Raw genomic sequence first — 8775 nt, 5'->3', positions numbered from 1 at the left:
GGCGCTCAAGGAAAAAAAAGGGGGGGGGGGGGGGGGAATGTTTGGCAAGAACAGCACCTTCTTACACAGTGGATTTGCTTTGTATGTAGATAATCGTTCATCATTTTTCTGCCTTTTTCGTCAGGAAGGTGGCAAGATTAAGTTTAAATATAGCTAGTCCTGTAAAGCCAAAACAGATTTGGTCAAGAAAGCAGTTAATAAATTATCATGGATGAATAAAGTCTGGGCCAACAAGAAGATACAGGCTGGTTTTCAAGCTCTAGGATGAATTATGAAGCATTTTCTCAATCAGAAAAAGCCCTTTAAAGCTTTAATCATGCAAATTTTATCTTCTGTCTGAAAGACAGAATTTCATTATGGAGATGCGTTTAATTCCTTTTTTTTTTTTTTAGCAGAAAAGCAATCTAATTAGTGACAGTATCATGAACTTTATTAATAGCCAGGTATTAGGAGATAGGAAGATTCTAAAATTCCCAGTGGCTTTAAAAGAAAAAAGACTAGTTCTGTTAATAAGATATCGGCAACAAAGCTAATTACACACGCCATGGGCTAGAAGGCTTTTCTTGGAGGCAGGAGCAGCCCAGACTCTCTCTTGATGGACTCTCTATCTGCTGCAAGAGGAGCAGCAGGGCAGGTCCAGGACCTCAGGGGACCATGTGTCGTCCCCCCGCTCTGGGAGAGCCGCAGTGCGATGGGGACAGCTCTGCCTGCGCTCCAGCAGGTCGAAGACCTTGCCAGCACCCCCGGGCACTATCGGCAAACCCAGATCCAGCAATGAAACCATGCGGCTGCTGGAGAGGATCCCAAGAGCAGCTGGTTTTATCCCTCCAGCTTGGGCCAAACACGGCCCTTTCCTGTCAACAGGAACCTGTTCCTGAAAGCCACGGGATCGTTGACTAAAGGGATGGGGGGGGGCGAGAGGAAGAGGAAACCTTTTTTTAAAAAAATTTTTTATATTATCTTTTATAATCACAGGGAGAGGCCAAGAAGGGCTGAATCCTGCACTAAGTCATGTCACACAGCTGCTTATGAAAAGAGAAGCTAGGCGATGCTGCGGGGCTTTCCCAACCCGACGAGCCCGGATCCTTCCCCATCCGCTTCGGCTCTGCACAGAGACTCATCTGGTCCTTGGGGGGAAAGGCTGGGACACAGCCATGGCAGTGGGGGGGGGACACACAGAGCTGAGGAGGGAGCAGATCTGCAGGAAAAGTCACCCCCGTTGACAGGAGCAACCTCCCGCACGCTCCAGCTCTGGGCCCCTGATTTCACAGCTCAGGCTGACGATTTAATCGGCGCAGTTAAAGAGAGGGAAAGGACCACAAGCGCAGCCCTCTGCAACACAGGAGTCTTATGAAACAGCATCAGTGTCTAAATGCATCACTGAGTTTCCATGTGAATGAGTTCAGCTGGCATTACAAACCCAAGACCTTCTGGATTACGGATTTATTTTATTTCTGGTCTTTTCGGTAGTTTGGCATCCTGCTGGGGAACGGTGCAAACCAGCAGCCTTCTCCAGAAGGGACAGCAACATCGATTGCAGGCTGCGGCAGGCTCAGGTCTTGTAATAACCCCTCACACCCCACTGCACGCAAATTCCCTCCCTGAGGGGCATCGGGTCCACTGAGGCAGCCCATAGTTTTGATTTTTACACTGGTATTTCTGCAGTCTCGGGCAGGAGGAGCTGCCCTGCTCCCAGCCCAGGCTGCCGTTCCTGCAGTTTTACCACCCGGGGCTTGGATGGGGCTGCGAGCCCTGGCAAAAGGCACTGGCATATGTAGGGATGGGGGAGAGAAGGAAGAAAAAAAAAAAAAAGTGCTAGAGAAATGAATCAGCTTTTACAAGCCAGCCTGCCTGATCTCATCCCTGTTTTGCTCTTTCCCAGGAGGAAAGTATTGGCAGGGAGAAGGGGGAGGAAGGATTTCCTTCCACCGCATCCAGAAACCATCCCCCTTGGCACCGTCCACTTTCAATAGTTCACCCATAACCTGTGAAAACAGATAGATAAATAGATCATTTTAGACAGAAAGCCCCAAGGCAGATGGGCAGGCATCACCGCACAGCGAGATGATGACGAGGAATCAGCGCTCCTAATGCCACACAATCCCCCCCAGCCCTGAGTCACGTATCCTTCCTGCGTCCCAGATTCCCCCAGCTGCAAACGCAGGATAACACTTTCCCTGTCTGACATTAGAAACGAGAAGGGGAGCAAACGGAGCAGGGTACGGAGAGCTGGAGTTTTCCACCTCTGTTTTCTGTCTTCGCCTTCCAAGAATCTGAGTTCTTGTTACTGTTAGAGCCCAATGGCCATGAAAGCAATCTTAAAAGGGGGGGAGAAAAAAAAAAAAGGCCAAGTTAAAGTAACTGATGCAGAGACATGAGCCATCCCCTGCCTGTGACTCCAGACAGGCTGAACAATACTAAGAAAAGCTGAAAACTGCTCTGTTACAGGGCTGCTCAGCTCAGCTCTGACAACGATTAACCAGCCGAACAACGTCACCGTGCCAGGCATTTCGACAACAAATCATGCAAGAAAAGGAGAGGGAGTTAATACGAAAATATATCCTGCACACAGTCATTTTAGCTAGACGTGACAGCAGGCATCTCCGCAAGTATTCAATCATCATCACCTAGGCTAGAAGAGCGATGTGCTGAAGTCTAGACCCTTCACTAAGAGGTTTGCTGACACGTGTCCTTCACTTTTTCACCTGCCATATGTGGATCTGCAAACACATGCATCACCGAAACACCCATCTCCAGCAACAGCAAACTGCTCGGGGCTTCAGGGTGTCAGGCAAGGATGCTCAGGCTGACTGCCGAATATGACTCCCCCCTGGACAGACCCCGGCTGGCAAGCTGAGCTGGCGGGACGTCACACTGTGCTTGAGCAAATCCGGCTTTCCTCCAGCCTCAGGAGCAGATTAATATCAAAGATAAACTAGGGAGGCTGCAGGGGACTTGTTAAGCCCAGGTTAATATTAATAGAGCAAACACTGGGTGCTGTGGGAGGGAAGGTCAGGCTGGCAGGAAATCAGCAAAATCCCTTGACTCCCCGGTCCAAATTCCCATTTATAGATCAGGAACTTAGAGCCCGACACTGCCAACTACCTCCCCCAGGAATTACCTGCTCGCCGTGCCATTGTGGCACCCAGTCCTCATTCTGCCTTTGTCATCAAAGCACAGCCAACGCTGCGGCAGAAAAGCCAAGGTGTGACCTGCTCCCAGGATCTCCTCCTGCTCCTTGGACCCTGCCACAGAGGGATGGGCCAACTCGCTTTTGCATGGGTGTGCAAAATCCACCGGAAAAGCTCAAAAAGAACACATGAGCCCAAAATAGCACCTTAACCCCCCCCTTGGGTGCCTGGTTCCTCCATTGGCAGCTCTGGGTGTTCTCCTGGGTGAAGTCTCGGCCCCAGTGCACCAGCAAGGGCTTCCCCAAGATTCCATCCATGGATGGGGCAGGCAGCCCCGCTGCCCTGCCCAAGCTGCTGCCTGCACATGCTTGCACCTCTCGCCTTGGCTTTCTGGGAAAGCAGTGAAGCCACCGCACGGAGCATCTCAGGTCCACTCTTGGCTTTACTAATCATTGGAGGATTCAAGACAAGTCAGCATGAAGTTCTGATGCCACTGCAGAGCAGAGACTGGCCTGTCTCAGGGGGCTGTGCACCCCTTTAACGTCTCTGGGCACTGGCACCATCCTAAGAACTTCAGCTCACATCCACTGGCCAAAAAGCTGCAGCAGGTGAAGATCTAATAGAACTAGAAGATCCTAGATGTAAGGAAGAAATTTTTTATGATGAGGGTGGTGAAACACGGGCACAGGTTGCCCAGAGAGAGGTGCTTGATGCCCCATCCCTGGAAACATTCAAGGTCAGGTTGGATGGGGCTCTGAGCAACCTGCTCTAGTTGATGTCCCTGCTTATCCCAGGAGGGTTGGACTAGATCACCTTCAAAGGTCCTTTCCAACCCAAACCATTTGAGGATTCTGTGATCTCTCTGCCACTGTGACAACTGCCCTGCAGGATGGTCAGCAGCAGGAGCGTGAACCTCTGTTCTCCCAGCTCCACAGTTCCTCTCCAGACCAAAACCATCCGTGGTTTAAACTCCGACAGCGGCGAGTTTGAGCGAAAATGTGCAGACGAACTCGGGGTGTGTCAGTCTCCACCAAAGCGTGAGCGAGCTAGAGCTGGAGGGCAGGCACAATCAAAACCATCTGCAGCAAGACAGGGCACCAACAGACAAGCTCTAGCCAGGGAAAGGGGACTCGTGGATTTGGTTTTCTACATGGAAGGTTATCCTGCACGCTGCCCTTCCCATTTCTCTTCCAGCAGGAGATCCTGTGCTGCACAGCGCATCTGCAATGTCTGGAGAAACCCACCACCCATCTGTGTACAGAGCAAAGGCAGTGAGCAGAAAGGCATCTCATGCCTACAGGAGAAAGCCCCAGAGAGCCAGATGCTAGAAGGACTGACTTATCCTTAAAAATATAAAAGGTAGCTGTTAAAAGGTATCATCTGGGAAAGGGAAACCCTATTTGAAAGCACAGCACAAAGCCACTGCAGAAAGGACCTCACCCAAACAGAAGGAAAGGAAGTCACAATCCAGCATGGGCAAGAGCAAATGACCATGAAGGCCAAAAAAAAAAAAAAAAACAAACAAACGAGAGAGAAATGCCATCCCTGCCCGCCAGCTGCACTCTGTCCCCTGTCACCAAACAGTCCCTGTGCAGTGCATCTAGGAGCAGATTCCTCTGCCTCAGCCTTCGGAGCAGATGCTATCGCATTGCAGCACCTGGGTGCCAAGCTGCGGGGAAGGAAGCTCTTAGGGCTCATTAAGAACTGGCCGGAAAGCGTACATTGCTGATGTACAGAGCTGGGGAATCGCGTGGGCCTTCTGTGCTGAAATGGCTGTTGGAGGCTACAGAGCACATCCTGAGCTCTCAGGCCAGGCAGAAAGCAAGCGGTAGCTATTTATGTTCAAAAATATCTTCAGAAGCCTTGAGAGCAGTCATCAAACTCGGGAAAAAGCATGCATGTCAAGGGCTTGCTAGTTTTAATTAGCACTCGCCTCTCCGCCTCTTGGAAAATGGCTTTTGTACTTTGCTTGTGGAGGAGGAGGTTGCTGGCCTGTGTCTTGGGCCAGGACTCGCCAGGCACAGCAGGGCACGAGCCAGCGCTTGCTACCCGAGTTCCTAAGCCCAGGCAGGCCTAGCAGGGTTTAGGCTTGGACCACACAGGCTTTGGGAGCACGTTAATCCTGTTCAGGATAACAGCAGCGCCCAGGGCTGAATACCAGCCCGCTTTAAAAAAGCGATGCTGTCTTCCCTCGCTTACCCTTGCTTGGCCTGAGTCTGCTCCCCGTGAACCGCTGGCATACAAAAACATGCCTTGTGTCCCCAGAAGGGCTCCGTTATACCCAAAATGACAGTATTTGGCAAGCTCATTCTTGCTGTGCCTTGGTCACCTGCCGAGCCACGACTGCCCAGAGCAGAGCAACCTGTTGGCCCTGCCCAACGGAGAGGGACGCTCCCCGCTCCGGCTCCCTGCATCCACAGGGCAGCACCCAAAGCAGCTGCACCGGGAGCCGCGGCGATACCACACGAAGATGGACTACGGATAAGGGTACCACACTCCACGCCCCGGATTAGACCCGTCCCCAGCGAGCGGGCTGTGTTGCTTCTCCTGTCTCCGCACTGTCAGACGGTGTATAACCCCAGGTAGGACAGACCTGCTGTCACGGAGGGAAGGGCTGCGTTTACCAACACCGTATCACAACAGCACTGCCTCCACCCTAGGGCTTGTCCCTTCAAACCACTGGGTGATAAACCTGCCGGTGCCAGGCAGGGCTGCTGCGCTACGTGCAAGTAGTGACAAACCCACTTACACCCAGTGAGCATCAAATTTGCCCAGGAACAGCACAGGCAGGTGCCCTGCTTTGTGCAGCCTGCCCTATCTACTGGTTAATGAAAAGTTTTGCAGGCTCTTAGGACTTACATCAGTCTGTATAAAAGGCAAATGGTGCAAATTAAGCCATTTCTACATCGCCAGGTTCCTGCAAATTCCTGAGTGGATGCTGATGGATCAAGGCTGGTTGGTACCCAGGACTGGATGGTCTCGTACATGCAAGCAGGGACTTCCCACCCTGCTCCCAGCTCGCGATGCCAGAGCTCAAAGCTGCCGCTGTTGTTGTTATTTCTCCTCCTTCATTTTGCGAGAATGTTTTCTACAGCTTTTTTTTTTTTTCTTTTAAAGAACATTTTGCTATGAACTAGCAAAACCTGTTCTGGACGCACACACAGAACTGCTCACCATCTGCAGCATTTGCCAGTGTGACTTTTTCTTTTTTTTTTTTTTTTACAGGATACTATCTTGGCTCTCTCCTGCATGTGGGCGCCCGGCTGCCTCACCCAGGGGAGACGTGGGCCCGCAGGAATCAGACGACAGAAGCCCACGAGCCAAGCCCTGCTCCCTCCGGCTACTGAGGAGGCTGAACTGGTCCCCTCGTCGTGCAGGGAGGCAGGGGGAATCCCAAACCTGCCGCTCCAGTGGTGCCGAGGTCCTTGCAGACCTTGGTTCTGGCTCCATTTTCCTTCAATTAACAACAGACGTGGAATGAAACATAACATTTTAGGAAAGATCTTCCACATGTTTGGTTTTGGCAGAGTCCGACAGCTTTAAGGGAGCCAAAAAATAACTAATCCTCTTCTCCTTCAGCCAAGGGGTGGCTGAGGAGTGGGACCGGTGGAGGGAAAGGGAAGAAGGGTGGAAAGGGAAGGGAGACGAGGACAAGACAGAAAAACGGCTGAACTGGAACCAGTCACTCCCAGTTTCCAGTTAAAGCATCTCTAAAGTGTAGATACCCGTGTGCCGGTCACCAGGGCACTGCAAAAGGGGTGGCAGCACCTCTGAAAGAGGACTGCATCCCTCTCATCCCTGCAAAGCAAGTCACTTCACCAATATTGGTGGAAAACCTCACACCAAACCCAGCTTCTTCAGATTAAATCAGCTCCCAAAACCCTGTGGCAACAAGAGCTGTGAAAGAATTCACGATGCAGTTGCAAATACACACTACGCAACTGTGAAAACACCTTATCTCCCAATTTAATACGCCACTAAACGCAGTCTAAGCGCTCAAGTGAAGTACGTGCACATGCACTCAGGAGGCAAGCGGGCCACCGAGTTTGCGCGTTGGGCAAGTTACTTCTCCCTGGACAGCTGTGCCGGGTTTAGTTTTTCCACAGGCAGCCAAAATGGTTCCTTTTAAGAAAAAAAGACACCTGTAACAGAAAAAAAAAAACAAAGACCACACAAGACTTCACTTTACAATAAATCCCCCCGAGGAAGCCTTCATCAGGTGTTTTAAAATGATGTTTTTAGACTTTAGAAACACGCTACTCCTGACTTATCAATGAGCCTTCACCTCTAATTGCCCTGCGACACCACCACGGCACATCCACGCCAGCAAAATCCTCCTACACGGAGTTTTCAGCACAACCTTCTCCCATGGAAGTCGTAAAAAAATCCCACGATGCAGGGTTTTGCGAGAAAGGGGGTGGGGGAATGACTTAAGGAATCTGTTATTTTGCTTTGCTGTTTAAGCAAAATGCTTTTTTGTAAACATGGCCAAGAAAGTAGGCAACACACGTAGCAAACATGCTTGGGCTGAGCTTAAAGGGGTTTAAACTTTGTGCCTGGAAAACACAGTCTGGTGGTAGATCTGTGCAAAATTCATCTTAAATTTAAAACAGGGACAGAAAAGCAGCGACCGCGGGAAGCAGAGGAGTATTTGCGATTCCCGAACCATGCCAAAAATACATTAAAAAAAATTCCCAACTGCCAATTTCAGTGCTGTTCACAAGCACCGGGAAGGATAACTCTGCTTGGGGGTATCGGGAACGGCCACCCCTCACGCAGAGGGTGAGGAAGAAGGTGTTTACAAACCCCGTTAGAAGCAGATTCCCACATCTGGGGGGAAGAGCTGCAGCCCCCTGACCTGTGGGGAGCCACACTTCACGATCTTCTCTTTAGGATGACATAAACTCACTGTTTACCACCAGAGCAATCAATGACGAGATCAATTTTCGCTTGGCTAAAAATCACCCATCTGACAAGTTTTTTCCAACGTCCCCCAGCCGTTTCCCGTGCGGGCCGGGGCTCCGGGTTCTCTCGCCAAGCCCCAAAATCCTTTCCCGGTCCTGCCGCCAGCTGCTCTTCAGGAAGCGGGAGCTTCCCGAGGTTGGGCTGCAGCCGCCATCTGAGTTTAACGGGGCTGGTGACTCCCAGCTACGGCCTCAAACCCTGCCTGGCCAGCACCTTCCAGGGCTTTCCCCTTAAAATCCCGCTCCGCTTACAAAGTCCAAGGGCATCTCGGCTGTTGAGGCGCTTCACCGCCATCGCCCGCAAAGCCGGTGTGGGTCTGGGGCTGAGCAGGCTGGATCCGTTCCCTCGCCGTGCCGTGGGCACGGACCGTTTTTGGGGAAGGTGGGCAGCACACCCCCACCATGACACCCACCTGGACCTCGGCCACGGCCGGCACCCAAACTCCAGGACCCTCCGGTCCACAGCGGATGCGTTTTTCTACTGGGGTCCCTCCAACACCCCTGGCCCGAGGGGGGGTACAGGACCATCCCCAGGACCCTCCAGGATCCCCTGAGGGTTTGGGGGGCATCCGAGGGGGCCACAGCGAGGACACTGCGGCACCCTGCTCTGCTGACAGCCCACGCAGGGCTGGCCCTGCCCCGCCACGGCGGGGGGGGAACGACACACCGAGCCCCGGGAT

General features: G+C 52.0%; 1 protein-coding gene across 2 annotated transcripts in view; it reads right to left on the bottom strand.

Annotated features, from left to right (window-relative positions):
• SH3GL1 (SH3-domain GRB2-like 1) overlaps positions 1-8775 on the bottom strand; it is a 29646-nt gene that overhangs the window by 20392 nt on the left and 479 nt on the right. The gene's annotated exons all lie outside the window — the stretch shown is intronic.

Source organism: Haliaeetus leucocephalus, unplaced genomic scaffold, assembly GCF_000737465.1.
Source record: "Haliaeetus leucocephalus isolate CR32 unplaced genomic scaffold, Haliaeetus_leucocephalus-4.0 Scaffold157, whole genome shotgun sequence".
Classification (NCBI taxonomy): Eukaryota; Metazoa; Chordata; class Aves; order Accipitriformes; family Accipitridae; genus Haliaeetus; species Haliaeetus leucocephalus.
The sequence above is the reverse complement of the archived record's forward strand: the minus strand, read 5'-3'. Positions and strand labels throughout refer to the sequence as shown.